Source organism: Macaca nemestrina, chromosome 12, assembly GCF_043159975.1.
Source record: "Macaca nemestrina isolate mMacNem1 chromosome 12, mMacNem.hap1, whole genome shotgun sequence".
Taxonomy (NCBI): Eukaryota; Metazoa; Chordata; class Mammalia; order Primates; family Cercopithecidae; genus Macaca; species Macaca nemestrina.
In genome coordinates, this window is record NC_092136.1 from 115582336 (window position 1) to 115598504 (window position 16169).

At 46.3% G+C, this 16169-nt stretch overlaps 2 long non-coding RNA genes across 3 annotated transcripts in view; one reads left to right on the top strand and one right to left on the bottom strand.

The window, feature by feature from the left end:
* The window catches only part of LOC105476452 (uncharacterized), a 201746-nt gene that overhangs the window by 15601 nt on the left and 169976 nt on the right, over positions 1–16169 (top strand). For both annotated transcript variants that reach the window (XR_011611088.1, XR_011611089.1), the window contains exon 2: positions 2754–2834. This is a non-coding gene — a long non-coding RNA (uncharacterized lncRNA). The remainder of the gene's footprint in view (positions 1–2753; positions 2835–16169) is intronic.
* On the bottom strand, positions 74–2875 carry LOC105476454 (uncharacterized). Its single transcript, XR_984097.3, has 2 exons — positions 1678–2875; positions 74–1313 (listed from the first exon to the last, which is right to left on the bottom strand). It is a non-coding gene; the product is annotated as an uncharacterized lncRNA (long non-coding RNA).

Genomic DNA, 16169 nt, shown 5'->3' on the forward strand with positions numbered 1-16169 from the left:
GTTAGAAGCTGCAGTAAGTAGAACCTGAAAGATATGGTGGGATAAAATAGTGAAAAATATTTCAAAGACATTGTTAAATCAATCATCATGTTTATTTATTGAGCATCTACTATGTGCTAAGTATGGAATCTGGCACTGGGACTACAATGTCAAGTAAACCAGGGTTGGTCTCTGCTTCACCCATAGGATGACCACATGTTCCAGTCTCCTTCTTGTCCTGGAATAATTATTAATAACATCTCCTTTTACTTTCAAAAGTGTTCCCATTTACACTGTAAGTTATATGATGATGCTACCTCAGAATTTCAGAAAGGCAAACATTAATCAAACAATCACCCAATATGTAACTTCAAATTGTGCTAGATGTTACGAAAGAAAGATGCCAGAGGGCTATTACAGCAAGCATTGGAAAGCAGCTTCATTCGCCACAGGAATTTAGCTTTCTCTGCAGGCAAAACAGACAGAAGGTTTTTAAGTTACAGATCAGATCTTAGTTTTAGAAGTCATGGCATTTCTGTGCTTGTTGAAGATTTCTCTCTCCTCTCTCTCTCTCTCTCTCTCTCTCTCTTTTTCAGAGTCTCGCTCTCTCACCTAGGCTGAGGTGCAGTGGTGTGATCTTGTCTCACTGCAGCCATCACCTCCTGGGCTCAAATAATCCTCCCGAGTAGCTGGGACTACAGGTTCCTGCCACCATGTCCAGCTAATTTTTGTGTATATTTTTTAAATAGAGATGGGGTTTTACATGTTGCCCAGGCTAGTCTCAAACTTCTGGGCTCAAGTGATCTGCCCACCTTGGCCTCCCAAAGTGCTGGGATTATAGACATGAGCAACTGTGTCTGGCCCCTCTCTCTTTCTCTTTAATGTCTCCCATTATCAATAAGAATTGGAGAAAATCCAATTTTCATTGTATAGACTTTCACAGTGTAAATGTACTTTTTTTCTTCAGAGTTGCAGAGTGAAAAGTTCAAAGCAAATATGTCAGCCAAAGCTCGCTTTCTGTCCTAGCTCTACCTAGAGCCAGCTGCCTGACCCTGGACAAGTTACTTCTCCTGAGCCTTGGTTTTCTCATCTTTTATTTTTATTTTTATTTATTTATTTTTTTTTTAGAGATAGGGTCTCACTTGGTCACCTACGCTAAAGTGCAGTGGTGGGATCATAGCTCACTGCAGCGTCAAACTTTTGGGCTCAAGCGATCCTCCTGCTTCAGCATCCTGAGTCCCTGGGATTACAGGTGCGAGCCACCACTCCCAGTTCAGGTTTTCTCATCTTTAGGAAGGGAGGGTCATTCCCACCTGCAAGGGTGGCTGTGAGGACTGGAAATATGGTGAGTAAAGTGACTAGTACAGTGCTGGCCACATGGTAGGCATTCAAAAAACAGCACCTACTTTAGTTAGGGTTTTCTGAGCTTGTGATTGTCTCAGAATGGGTGCTATGACTGGTGGAGAAATGCATTTCATAGAAGACACACCATTGTCTACAACAGGGAAGAGAGTGGAGGTCAGTGGGCAAGGAAGGGAAGGGAAAGGGCTGCTGGTGTTTCCGCCACTAGAAGGAAATTGGGTTGGAAAACAAACACCTGCCCTTTTTAGTTGGACTCTACATGGCCCTTAAGAGCCAGAACCTACAGACCTGATGTGCTAAGCAGAGTAAGAAAGAGGCATCTAATGGTGTATGCACTAAAAATCCAGACCGCCCTGCATAACCAGGTCCTCCTGGGAACGTCTGGGAAAATCAGACAGTGAGGCTCCATCTTGCTTTTGTCTTCTCTTCCTCATTCCTCGGGCTTGTATATAACTCCCTCTGTGGGCAGAGGAAGGCCCCTGATAGAGGGATGCAGGCAGACACTGCACTGAGTGAGCCTGAGAAGAAGGGGACAGAGCAGGCTGCATGGGGTTGGAGGGAGGAGGAACTAGGAGCCTCCGCCCAGTGGCTATTTTGGAGCTAGAAGTGCTGTGACCACTTCCGTCCAGGTCTGGCTTGTGTCCTGACTGGGAGACCAGGCTGCTGGAGTCTGCATCTCATTTTCTTTCTGATTTGCCTCTGGTGTTGTTCTACTGTGTGTTGGTTTTCGAGGGCTGCCATAACAAATGACCACATCCTGGATGACCGTTTGTTTTCTTACTGCTCTGGAGGCTAGACTCCAAAATCAAGGCGTTGTGAGGATTGTTTCTTCTGATATCTCTCTCCTTGACTTGTAGATGGCCACACCCTCCCTCAGTCATCACATGCTCTTTTCTCCGTGCATTCTTGTCTGTGTCCTAATCTCCTCCTTTTATAAATGCCCCTCATAATGGATTAGGGCTCACTCTCATGACCTTGTGTCACATTAATTACCTCTGTAAAGACCCTGTCTCCAAATACAGTCAAATTCTGAGGTACAAGGTGTTAGGACTTCAACATATGAATTTTGCGGGGATGCAATTTAGTTCATAACAGACAGCTGGGCAAGTTGCATCTTTGGTCTTCATCCCTTAAGAGAGAAAAAGTGGCTTGGTTGGTCTACTGAGCCTCTTTCCTTGGAGAGGAGTTGAATCAGGAAGCTGCAAGCTTCTCAAAACAGTGCAAATCCCTCTCTAAACCCTCTTGGCTTTACCCAGAGCCAATGGGTAATCCACTGCCTGCTTTGGGGTTCCTGGATGCTTCCTCTTGCTTCCTCAAGCCTGATTTTAGGATCTGGGATCTGCTTTGCTTCTGGTGGAGAAATAGGTGTCTACTCTGAAATTGTTCAAATGTATTTGTCTTGTCTTTTGCAGACGTTCCTTTAACAGAAGAGCGCTCTCAGCCCTCAAAGATCCCATGCAGAGGGCTCACCTACTGCAGGATAAGAGAGCCAAGTAAGTTGCCACGCTTTTTCCATTCACCTCTTCCTTCCTCTGCAGAGAAAGGCAGGAGACCACACCTGTGTTTGTGATATTACAGACACGCTGAGATCCACAAATGTGTCATTAGCCCACCAGGTTGGCACAGAACGGCTGCATCCGAAGGTGATTTAACACAGGTAGAACGCTGCTTACAGATGGGCGGGCTTCCAGAGATTTGCTTGTAGCTTAGTTATTATGAATCAGGAGTGTTTTCCTTTCACAGAAAAAGTGTTAAATGCAGGGGGAGGTTTTCAGGGAACTCCTGAAAAATCAATCTAACTCACAATAATTAAAATACGAAATATGATCATTTCTGTCCCCAACACCCAAATTTCATACATGCCATTGTTCCAGTGGGAAAATATATTGTGAGTTCCAACTGTGTGTATCAGGACCAGTGCTTCTCGCTCATCAGTGTAGCTCACCTGACAGTAGCTTCATGGAAAGAGGGTGTTTCTGGGAGGGAAAGAAGGATGATACTGGGCCAGATACTTCTGGACACCAGTAAAACAATGGGTAAAGAGTGTAAAATATTCACATTTTTAAAAGCAGGACCATATAGTTGATTACATTTAGGTCTCGTGGTAACTCTGCAAGGATAAGTATTATGATCTCCATTCTAGAGAAATGGAGTGTGAGACTCAGAGATGTCAAGAGACACTTCAGGCTCACACAGCAGAGACAGTTGCTGCCCTCAGAATGGAATGCATCTCACATCTGCATCTGACCTCTAGGTCAGCCTCTCTTCAGCTTGGCTGTGGTAGGGAATTCAGTTTCTGGGTGTTAATGTGTCCAGCAATCCCAGCTAGTCTGTCTGGCAGGGCACAGAAGCCCATTCTTCTCTAGGAATGACTATGACCCTGGGGGTTAGGACAGGGCAATTCGTGCTGCTGCTGTGTGAGGGCTGGGCAGAGGTTTGGAGGTGATAGCAGCCTGTGCAGACTGCAGAGTTTTTAGGATAAATGGTGATTTTCCTCCTTGGTGATTTCCCAAGGCCACTGAGGCCTGACAATTCTGGCAGGGAAACCAAATTTAAATGAGTCCCTTTTCATGTCTGCCTGAGGGGTAGACATTAGTCAGAGAGCTAACAACCTTTCCTGACTGTTTCCTGTGTTCTGGACACGGTATATGGGGGTTGTGAGGAAACACAGTCATTGTTCCAAAGGTATTTTGTACCTGGACAAAATAAAACAAACAGAGAAACGAATACACACAGGAAATGTCGAACAAGTTAGCGTAGATTCCTCCACCTGTGAAGTGAACTGCAGAGGGCGCCTGTGAGCATCATCAGTTAGGGGTGGGCTCACTCAGAAAAGGCTTCTGACTTGGCTATGAAAAGTGCTATAGAATGTGAGAATTGGAAAGGTGTTTCGATTTTTAGTTCAACCCCTATATTTTCTTTCCGATCAGAAAACTGAGGCCCAGGGAAGTTAGTGACTGGCCTATGAGTTTTTCTTTTTTCTTTTTCTTTTGAGACAAGGTTTCACTCTGTCACCCAGGCTACAGTGCAGTGGTTCAATCTAGGCTCACTGCAATATCCACCCCCTGGGCTCAAGTGATCCTCTCACCTCAGTCCCCTAAGTACCCGGGACCACAGGTATACACGACGATGCTGGGAAAATTTTTTTTTTTTTTTGAAACGGAGTTTTGTTCTTGTTGCCCAGGCTGGTGTACAGTGGCGTGATCTTGGCTCACCGCAACCTCTGCCTCCTGGGTTCAAATGATTCTCCTGCCTCAGCCTCCCAAGTAGTTGGGATTACAGGCACCGGACACCATGCCCAGATTTTTTTTTTTTTTTTTTGTATTTTTAGTAGAGACAGGGTTTCTCCATGTTGGTCATGCTGGTATCAAAATCCCGACCTCAGGTGATCCGCCTGCCTCGGCCTCCCAAAGTGCTGGGATTACAGGCGTGAACCACTGTGGCTGGCCTGCTAATTTTTTTTTTTTTTTTAATTTTGTAGATACGAGGGCTTCCTATGTTGCCCAGGTTGGTTTCAGACTCCTGGGCTCAAGAAATCTGCCCCACTTGGACTCCCAAAGTGCTGGGATTATAGGCATGAGCCACTGTGCACAGGCCTGGCCTAAGGTTTTAAGCTAATAAATGGGAGAGAGAGGATGAGAATTCAGGTTTCCTCACTCTGTGTCTAGTTGCTCATAATTACATTGGAAGGGGATGGGGAAAGAACCAATTAAAAAAGATGTCAGAGGAAGGAAGTGGAGATAGTGGATTTTACAGACAGGAGTCCATGTGGAGGAGAGGTAAGAAATTGGGTAAATAAGGGTGTGGGAACCAGGTGGCCAGAGGCCTTGAAGGTTGAGTGGATAAAATATTTGTGTTTTTCCTGACTGACAATAAGGGACAGAGGGATAGAGAGACAGCCATGCTAACTCCCAGGGGCATCTTCTGCTGACATTGTTTGTATAATAAAAATGGTTATTCTGCAAACAGCCCATTTTAAATCAGATGCCCAGACTTTCGGCTTGTTGAATTCACCCAGTGTGGTAATCTGGGCCAGAAATTTTGACCTCTTTGTTCTATAAATATAATGTATATTTATATATATTATAAATATAATGTATAAAATCCCAGACTTTGTGGACTCTTCCAGTCAAGCCTCTTGTTTCTTAGTCTGACTAGTGATAAGGATCTTTGCTGCACAGAATTGAATTCTCATTGGCCAAATCTCAGGCCTGCCTTCCCTTTCCCCACATATCTTGGGTAGGACCCCATAGGGCTCCTTAAAGAAGCAGCCTTGTGTGTGGATGCTGGATAGGGACAGAAAGGAAGTGAGAGGGCAAGGAGCCTGCTGGGGAGGCCATGAGGATACACGGCTTGCAGCCGATTCTCTGCTTGCTGCCATTGGTTTGTTGGTATTGCAGAAACATGGCTCCAGCGCCAGGGGAGAATGTAAGGGTCAAGAACTGCAAATTGTAAACCACAGTGAAGTGAGATGAATCAATCTGCAGTGACCTAAGAGACAGGAGGAAAGCCTGCTAACAGGAGGCTTAGAAAAGGCTCCAGAATGTGCCGGGCTGCAGGAGACCATGGCCAGGCCAGCTCTGTCCACTTGGACAACCAGGCTTGGTCAGGTTTGATCACAGGGTTGTCAGGGAGCAGACCAGGCCAATTGGGACCAGATAGTATCTCCCCTGCAGTGCCTTAAGAGGTCAGGGTTCAAGATGGTTCCTTGGAGCAAGCCAGCTTTTCCACTGCGGTCACAGACCCTGGAGAGGAAAGCAGCACTTTTGTTTACATGGTTGTCATTCTTTTCTGATTTGTAGTATGTATTTGTTAAAGAAAATATAGAAAACCTACAGGAGAAAAGAGGATATTATCCACAATCATACCAACAAAGGTAATCACTGTTAATATTTTAGGGAATTTCCTTCCAATCTGTTTTGTTTTTTTTTTTCTGTGCATACATATCTTAAAATAAAATTAGAGTCATATTATATTTGCATTTTTATAGTTTCTTTTTTAATTTAATATTATATGATGAGCCTATTCCCATCCCTTTCATATTATTCTATAATATCTTTTCTTTAATAGTTTCATAGTATTCAATTTTGTGGATTTATATACATTTAGTTAATCTTTATAACTGTATATTTAGATTTCCTGCAAATTTGCACCATTGTAAACATTACCGCAATGAACATCTTTATATTGTTATAATCTTTTTTTTTTTTTTTTTTTTTTTTTTTGAGACGGAGTCTCGCTCTGTCGCCCAGGCTGGAGTGCAGTGGCGCGATCTCGGCTCACTGCAAGCTCCGCCTCCCAGGTTCACGCCATTCTCCTGCCTCAGCCTCCCGAGTAGCTGGGACTACAGGCGCCCACAACCGCGCCCGGCTAATTTTTTTTTTTTTTTGTATTTTTAGTAGAGACGGGGTTTCACCGTGGTCTCGATCTCCTGACCTTGTGATCCGCCCGCCTCGGCCTCCCAAAGTGCTGGGATTACAGGCGTGAGCCACCGCGCCCGGCTGTTATAATCTTTGACCACATTTCTGATTGTTTCCTTAGGAGACACTTTCCTAGAAGTGGAATCACTGTTTCAAAGGCTCTTGTTATATGCTGGTTAGTTGCTCCCCTCACCTCCCCCCACCTGAAGTGTTATATCAATTTACACTCTCATTAATCAGTGGCTATGACAGCGCCCATCTCACTGCACCTTTGCCAGCACTGTGAATTATTATATTCTTTTAAGTGGAAGGTTGCCTTTTCAGCGTGATGCTCAGCTGACTGATAGCATAAGCTTTGAACGTGGCAGCTGATTTCTTTGTGCTTATTAGCAGAGCTTAGCAGATCTACATGTGAGAGCATTAGAAAACCTGGGGAGGAAAGAAGGCTGTATCTAATCCACAGGTAGCCATGTATACAGGGAGGGAGAGAGGAGACCTGTGTATGAGGTGGTACTTGATTCATCCTTCTCCAAAACTCATAGTGTATGGAGCTGCCAGGCAAAACCCCCCCTCCAAAAGCTCTTGCCCAGAAATGCTTCCTGACTGATCAGGAAATGAGAGAACAAAGCAAGCCTACACAAAGACGGGCTTAGTACTCTGGAAGGCCAGCGATGTGCAAAGCCCCTGACGCTAAGCAGAAATGAAAACGCTAATGGTGAGACACCCAAAGAAAATGTATTCCATATGCACAGGCCAGCCGGCTGCAAAGGAATACAAATGCAGTTAGGGATTAGCTGGCAGGAGCAAGAGCAGCCCGGATAACTTGGGAATTGTTTTCCAGCTTGCTTAGGCCAGTTGTAGCTAAAGATACTTGGGGCGCTGAATTTGACCTTTTTTTCTGACTCTGGCATCAGAGAAACTTATCAGTATTGCAGTCCATTTTAAATAATCACAAAAGCCCCAATTTATTGGACAAGCCCTGTAGAGTTTCGGGTACCTAGTCTGTACCCAGCACCCATGCTAGTGCTTTTATGCAACATATATACTCCCCAGAACAATTCCATGAAGTAGGAGTCATTATTCCTATTTCCTAGATGAGAAAATTGATGCACAGTGAGATTAAGTAACTTGCCCAATTCATCAAAATGGTGGAGACTGGATCTTAAATCAGACCTGTCTGGTCTCACTCTCTGTGTTCTTTGCACCACCAGGTTTTTGTAGGGCCTGATTTTGGACTGCTGCATTACAAGTGCTCCCCAGCCCTTCTGAGTCTTCTGCCTGCACTGGCTGATAAAAGGCAACAGGCTTCTTATTCTGTCCATCACATTCTGCTGTGCTAGTGGAGACACAGCAGAGATAAGAATGAGGCATCCTTAGGGTGGAAAGTGGCCAACAGATCTTGGTATGTACTTCCTTGTGGCTAGTGAGCCAAGTCCTTGTAGGCAGGACATTCCGAGAGTGCCCTGGTGACGGTCGGGGGAGTGGTGATCTAACCTATGTTTTCCCTGCTATGGAAGCCACAGGCACAGAATTCCTAGAAGATAGACCATCAAAGAAATGGCTCCAGTGTCCATAGGAGGGTTGCCACTTTTTGGTCATCAGACTCCAGGCTGTGGCTGGAAGAAATGCTTTTCCTATCTCTGACTTCTCTTGAGACCTCTGTCTTATCTTGCAAGAGAATTTCATGGGTGTCAGGAAGTAGAAGGGATGTAGAAGGAAAGAGGAAGTACTACTCCCAAGGAATCTCCAGGAGACCTAGGAAATTGGCTAGTGCCCAGACAACCCCTAACTTCCATTCTCATTAGGGCCTACTCAAACTCCCTCAAATCCTCCCACTGCAACACACATTGTGCTGACCAAGGAGAATCTTAGTGCTGACTTGCTGTTTTGCTGGAAAAGCACTGGACAGACAAGAATAGGATTTTTTTTTTTCTATTAAAAAAACAAAAGAAAACAAAACAAGACAAAAACCAAAGCACAAAGCTTTTAAGTTAAGTGCTGGGGATTTGATGGCTCAGAGCAAAATGGCGAATGGCTTTTATCTAACTGAGAAAACCCAGGGTCCTCTAGTCTGGGGTGGGATCAGTCCGTGGGTAGAAGGTGACCCATCCATGGTTTTGCTCAAATCCGGGTACAGTCTCTGTACCCAGATTCTGAGGCTCCAGGATGTGGCACACCTAGAGGGTACTAATGTTAATAGCATTTACTGAGTCCTGTGTGTGAGCTACAGGTGTTAAGTGCTAGGTATATCATCCCATTTAATTCTCTGGGCGTTGCCCTGGGGCATCATGCCCGTTTTGCAGGAGGGGACATTGATGTTTAGAGAGGTGTGGTATTTGTTCACGATCACATATGTGGTTGGGGCAGAGATGGGGTTCAAACCTGGAAACCCACGACCAGAGTCCATGCTCACAACATGATTCTCTATGATTCTGCTTTCCAGGGACCAAGGGTTCATGCTTTAGGAAAAACTATGTAATTTTTTTTTCCTTAGTCCTTGAGTACTGCAAATAAATACCCACGATAAGGCCTCTGGGAGAAGTTTCCAAGTCAGCTCAATACGATTAAAAAGGATCAATAGGACCCAACCCGTCTGTTGGGTTTCTAGTCTGTCCCCGAGTGGGACAGGTGGTCAAAAGCATGGCACTGCTGTGTCTGCTCTCCATCCCTGCTGAAACCACTCTTTTTCTTGATAAATAAACAGCCTCGAAAGGGGTTACTCCAAATGGGTAAGGTGTCCTCCCTCCCTAACCCCATAGCCTAACTGTGAGTATGTTTTAGAGGAAAATCCTTGTTTGGCTGAAGTAGGAGGAATCATAAAAACACACTGGGCTTTAGAAATGTAAATATCTGCGCAGTGAGATGGTTGAGGATGATGGATAGATGCCAGAGGAAGCCTGGATGTGAGAATCTGGCAGACAGAGATGGATGTGAGGAAACACAGGGAGTGAGAAGAAAGCAAAAGGCAAGAAGCCACATGCATGGGTGGAGACAGCAGCTCAGGAGTGGCCGGAGCCTGTAAAGCCGCAGGGGCTGGGCTCAGCGAGTGCAAAGGCAAGGGAGAGGCAAAGCCGACAAGATTCTGTGGCAGAGATAAGGGGAGTGTGGCCCCTTGGGCGAGATGCACCCAACACAGACAGAAGCTTACGAGCATGCCCAAGGCTTCCCGGAGAGGAGCATGTGGGACTCATGCTAGATATAGAGCAGCGATCCTTCTAGACCGGCAGGATCAGCACAATCTGGGAACTCATTAGAAATGAACATTCTTAGGCCCCGCCCCAGATCCCGTGGATCAGAAACTCTGGGGCCCGGTCCAACATTCTGCATTTTAACAAGCCCTTCAGTTGATTTTGATGCATGCTAAAGTTTGAGAGCATCCTGAATGGAGGAATGGGGAGAATGAGGAGGACGAGATCAAGAAGGTGTAGAAGTCTAGAATTTAGGGTACAGAAGTCTAGAATTTAGGGTACAGAAGTCTAGAATTTAGGGTACGTGTCTGACAGAAAAAACACAAAGAGCCATTTCATTCTAGCAGAAAAAGTGGGCAATACATGGGAAATGCGGAGGGCCCTCAAAGGAGGGCTAGATAATGTGAGGAGCTACGCTTAATCATTGCTGGGACAAGGTGGGATGTGCAGGAAGAACAGGCTAGCAGAAGGTTTGTGAGCCAAGCAGCCTAGTGAGGGGCCCATGACTGTGATGGTGTCGGAGTGCTAATAGGCCTCCCAACACAGTGCACCTCAGGTTTCCACTGACCTGCAGAAGAGCACTGGTGTGTTCAAGAGACACTAAAAGAGGGGTGCTTCAGATAATTGAGGTTCCCATGGACTTGGAGGGGTAGCCTCTGCTCCCAATTCCTTGTTGTCCTGGCAGAAATTCAACCAAGGGCTAACATGCCCAGAGAGTCTTTTGTTTGAATGTCGCCTTTTTTCCCTTCCCTCACAGAAGCCCTGAGCTCCCTTCCCTAGGTGACAAGCACTTACAAGGCAGGGTCTGGGTCGCCAGTGTGCAGAGTGTGCAGGCTGTGCCCCATGCCCAGGGCGATGTGCCATTAGGCACCGAGTTCAGGGTTCATGTTGTGTTGACAAGAGCGGGAGAAGAAGCCTGCTCGGGGGAGGCGGGTGGGCCAGATGACCTCAGCCTTCCAGCTCTCTGTTTCTACAAAACCAGTTGATGAATGCCTCTCCCATCTTCATCAATCTATTTTTCTTGTTGTTATTTTCTTTCTTTGTGCATTCCTGTTATTGGAAAGAAATGGATGGACTGACAGCTGAAGCTGCTTCTGTCTGAACCTTGACATTTTGTTTGCCTTGCTTAAGGCTGATGCCCAGACAGCCTGCACAGACAGGGCTCCCCGGACATCCCAACTGCCAGTCCTCAGCAGCAGAAGGGCCCAGGCTCCCGGCACCTCACTAGTACTCACTTATTACTACAAAAACCTTGTAATGGCCCAGGGAAACTTTTGCCTGGGTAAATAACCATTACTGAGCTTATAATTTTGAAAATGTTCATTTTGGGCCTTTTTAATGTAGATTCAAATCTGCTCTGGAGATTGCACTTTAAGAAAAGGCACTTTTGTGTAACTTTCCATTTGGATTAGCTGGCAGACCACCTGGAGGCCTCTTAAGGACCACACCTAGAGACCCACTGTGTTAGCAGACAGCCTGGGTGGAGGGAAATGGCCGCCACTCCTGTTAATAGATCAGAAGGAACAGGCTAATGAATTTGAGAGGGATTTGTTTTTTTAAACTCAACACCCAGTTGAAAGCAATATCCATTAGTATAGCGCACTGAACACCACCATGAACTCTTAGGCTGATTGGAAGAGACAAGTCATAAATTTCTCCTATTAAAGTTCTTGACTCGCAATATCAGGCAGAGACTAATGACTTAAAAAATAATATGTTCAAATGTCATCAGAATACAGATGACCTGGGTTCTGGCCCCAGCAGGGAATGCGAGTCTGATGTCCTGGACAAAGCAGAGTCCATTAAATGTTTGGGGTGGGTTGCATGGCACCATATGTTCAATAGGAATATTTTCTTTTCAATCAAAGGGAGATACTCCAGTGATGTCTGTAGGGACTATTTCCTCAATAAGGTAGTTTTGAGATGAAGGTGAAAGCACTGATTTAGGAAACCCGAGGAGACCCTCAGCAGAGAGTTCTGGTTCTCATGTGCTCTGAGTTGGGATCACTTACAGAAGGGCTTCAGCCAGGCACAGCCGGGGAGGAAGGCAGTGAACGCAACCTGGATGCCGGATGGGTCCGAGCCTGCCGTGTTGCTTTAAGTCCCACCTTCTCAGTCTTTCCGGATTGGCACTTGAGAGGTGTTGCTTCCTTTTACCCCAACCATACCCTGTCCTCACATGAAATCCCAGTGCTCCCTCCTTCCCACTCTCTCTCCAGTCAACCCACGATGCACTTATCCCAGGGTGAGAACCAACTTCACCACAGAAACCTATTATTTGTGTATTTGTATAAATGAATGTTTATTGCAGAATAGCTTCTGCATATTCTTCCTGCCAGCACGGACTTTATTTTCTAATGGGAATTCTCGCATCTGTGGTTCTTGATTTGGTCTGCTCTTGGCTCTATCCCACTCCTGCCCCAGCATCTTAGTCATCCACAGTCTCCAGTGGCTCAGGCAGGGGCATTACGCAATCTGTAATTGAGTGAGGGTACATGAGCATTCTTAGGACTCCCTTTAGAAGAAAGGAATGAGCACAACTTCTAGGGATTTGGGGCAGAGGCTGGAGAAAATCCTATCTTTGATGAGGTCCAAGCTTTTATTTCTAAGCACCACAGCTGCCCGGGAAGACATCTGGCTCTGGGAACTGACCTCATAGAGAACTGGGCCTGGCTATCTGCATTTCAAGCTTGACTCCAGAACTCCCGCATCGTGCTACCGCATGACACCCTATAAAGTGCAGAGCCAAGTCTGCCTCGGAGGAGACTCATCACAGCTATGCCATCAGCACTATTTTATATGAAATCATTCCAGGGTTTACAGTCACCTAAGCTTGCTACAGGTGCCACAGTGCCCGGAGGATTAGGCAAGGGGTCTGCATTAATCCCCAACCAATCTTGGTGGAGACAGAGCCTGACTTGGATCCTGATATGAGAGGACACATTCTTGCCTCCCTTTTGCCCTGACCCCCTGAAGCCTCGCGCAGGAAAATGGAGCATCTAGAAAGCATCTAGTCTTGGGAGGTTCTGAGATCATTTCTCTCTCTTCCCTCTCCAGCCCCTCCCCACTTTCTTATTTTTTATTAACAAGGATGAAAGTAAATGTGAACTCGAAACAATAAGGCATGGAAAATCACAGAAATAACTTAATTAAGTTTTTAAAGATTTCCATGCTTGAATAAATTAGCCTTCCTGCAAATGTCACAACATTCAGAAAAAAAAAATTGTAATCAATGGAGCACAATGCTTCCCTGCTCTTTATTTAAACGAAAGCTCCATTGGTGCGTTTCCTTTTACCCCTGCTCCTCCCCTGCAGCTGCTGCTCCCTGGCCCCCCTCAGCTTCAGGCAAGGGCACCAGACTCTCACATCAGCATATTCTACTGCTGTTCGGAAAAGTGGAAGGATTGCAGGTGGGGGCAGGCGGTGGGAGGGCCACTCAGGGAGATTTCTCTTGGCCGGAGTGAGAGTATGCTATGGTTCTGGCTCTCCTTTGAAAGGTAGCAGAATCTGGTCTCTGTATGGGGTTTGGCTTCTCCTAGGCCTCAGCCAAAGCTGGGAGTCAGGGAGATCTTTTCTTCAGCACCGGGATGAGAGTATGATGAGGAGTCAGACCCAACTCTGCAGGGCGAGGGATAGGGGCCATTTCCCACCACCCTCTCCAGTGCCTTTTTCCCTTTTCAGGCCTTTCCCCATAACCGGGTCTGAGAAGATTGCAGGAAAGCAGGCAGGAGAAAGAGAAAGATGGAGGGGAAAGGAGAGGGCCCAGGTTCCCCAGGGCAGCAGTCCTGCCCTCAGCCACATGGACAGATTTCCATCGCCATTGAGACGCAGGGCAGATTGCTCGGCTCATGAGTACATGCCACTGCGCTGCTGCTGCTGCTGACTGGAGTAGTGAGTGATGTCATGCTGGCTGCCCAGCCCTGCTATAATGCAGCTGTCAGGGCCCCGTGGGGAAAACTTGGGGAGAAATACGAGAAGCCTAAAAAGCAGCAAAAGGCCCAGTCAAGTGAAGGGAAATGGAATTACAGTAATGCTGAAAGCAGGCACACTAGAGAATTAAAACACTTTGTTTTGGAACCAGAGTCTACTCAACCTGGGTTATTAAATTATTTATTGTTTGCGTCTCCAGTAATGGGAGAGAGTAATGGGGGGAGCAATCAGCCAGGGCAGAGATTATTTTAATTATCAGGTACATTTGGGACCGCCCCTGCATAGAGCCTGGTGCCCCTTGAGCACAGGGTCGAGTGACGTGGAAATGGGATGTTCAGGGCTTCATCAGATTCATCGGATCCATTCACTGAACTAACCCTGAGACGGACTGTGTGATGATCCTTCAGCCTTAACATGGGAAACGTCAGCCTGTTTCCCAAGGACACCCCATGGCCCAAAATGGTTCTGCTTTTATGACATTGCATGTTGATAGGTAGCCATCCCACGTGCCCCCAGTGACTCACAACCTGCCAGCACCACCAGGTGTGAAGTGAGGATGGTGAAAGGCCTAAAAGGAAGTGAGATGGGGTCTAGGAAATCGAAGCAGCCTCTGGATAATCCATCCGGCCTCCCAAAGTGTTGGGATTACAGTCTTGAGCCACCACACCCAGTCGATGCGGCACGATTTCTATGTGCCAAGCAGCAGGCATTGTGATAAGCATTTTACATATATTCTTTTATTTGATCTTCATAGGATCCTCCTCAAGTGAGTAACTATGCATCATGGCTTGTTCCTTCTGATTTGTGCCTGTTGCCTCAGAGTAATTATTGAGGGCACCTTCCTCTCATTCTCAGAGTCCCTGTTTAGATCATAAATTGTTATGCCCATTTTGTGGGTCAGAAACTGAGGCTTGGAGATTTGCCTAAGCCCTCTAGCGGTGACAGGCTTTACACTGGCTCTGTCTGGCTCCGGAGCCCGAACTCTTACATGTTTTACTACCATACTACACTGCTTTAGAGCTGGAGAACAGGGGAGGCAGGGAAATGAGATTGCTGTGGTTTTTTGTCTTTCCTCTGATAGGAAGCAAAATCTAATCTCTTTTAGGGACTGTGGGACTCCTGGTTCAAGCCAGTTTGAGGAAGCAGAAGGTGCCTGTTGACTGACAGGTTAATAAGGTGGTGTAAGAAGAGCAGCTACCCTCCTAATCCAAACCCCCAGGGTAGGTTCGTTCTCATTCCAGGGGGCCTGGAGAGTCAAGGCTGGGACTAAAGGCAGCTCTTTGCCATGAGGTGACCTAAATCTTCACTACCACCACCACCTCCTCCTCCTCCTCTTCTTCCTCCTCCTCCTCTTCCTCCTCCTCCTCTTCCTCCTCCTCCTCTTCCTCCTCCTCCCCCTCCTCCTCCTCTTCCTCCTCCTTCTCCTTTTCTTCTTCTTCTTCTTCTTCTTCTTCTTCTTCTTCTTCTTCTTCTTCTTCTTCTTCTTCTTCTTTTTCTTCTTCTTCTTCTTCTCCTCCTCCTCCTCCTCCTCCTCCTCCTCCTCCTCCTCCTCCTCCTCCTCCTAATTTCAATAGGTTTTTGGGTAACAGATGGTGCTTAGTTACATGGATAAGTTCTTTAGTGGGGATTTCTGAGATGTTGGTGCACCCATCACCCAGGAAGTGCACACTGTACCCAATGTGCAGTCTTTTATCCCTCACCTTCCTTGCTCTTCTTAAGGTCCAGTTATCCGGGCAAAGGGCCAGAAATCTGAGCCTCTGCTCCAGTCCTTGGCCTCTGGCCTGAGGCTATAAGAAGTGACAATAAGAAAACCACCCTCAAGTCAGCTTGATTCCCTGCCCATGACATACAAAGGCCCATCCAGTTTGCAGAGAAAAGGCTGGTTTAACCAGGCTGCTGTTGGTCAAGTGGCTGTAAGTGGTGCCTGAGGAATCCATGTTGTTGTTATGAACTTGCAAACTGTTGATGTAAAGGGCTGGGGTGGAAGACTTCACTTCTGTAATTAGAACTGGTTTCCTTTTTCCTGCAAATTTGGGGACTCTCCTGTTATTAATGACCTTTTTGGATCCATGCCCAGGATTTAGAGATATTGTCTTTGGATCCAGGTAATGAGGTCGCTACTGATCCTGAACAAATGGGAGAAGTTATTTAATAATTACTCTCTGCACTGTCTGTCGGTGACCTTTCATTTGTCGAGATGAGAGGCATCTGTTTATCATCACCCCCATGTGGAAGATTTTGATTTTCCGGGATTAGTTTCTCCTGGATTGAATCCATTTTGCTTTCTGCC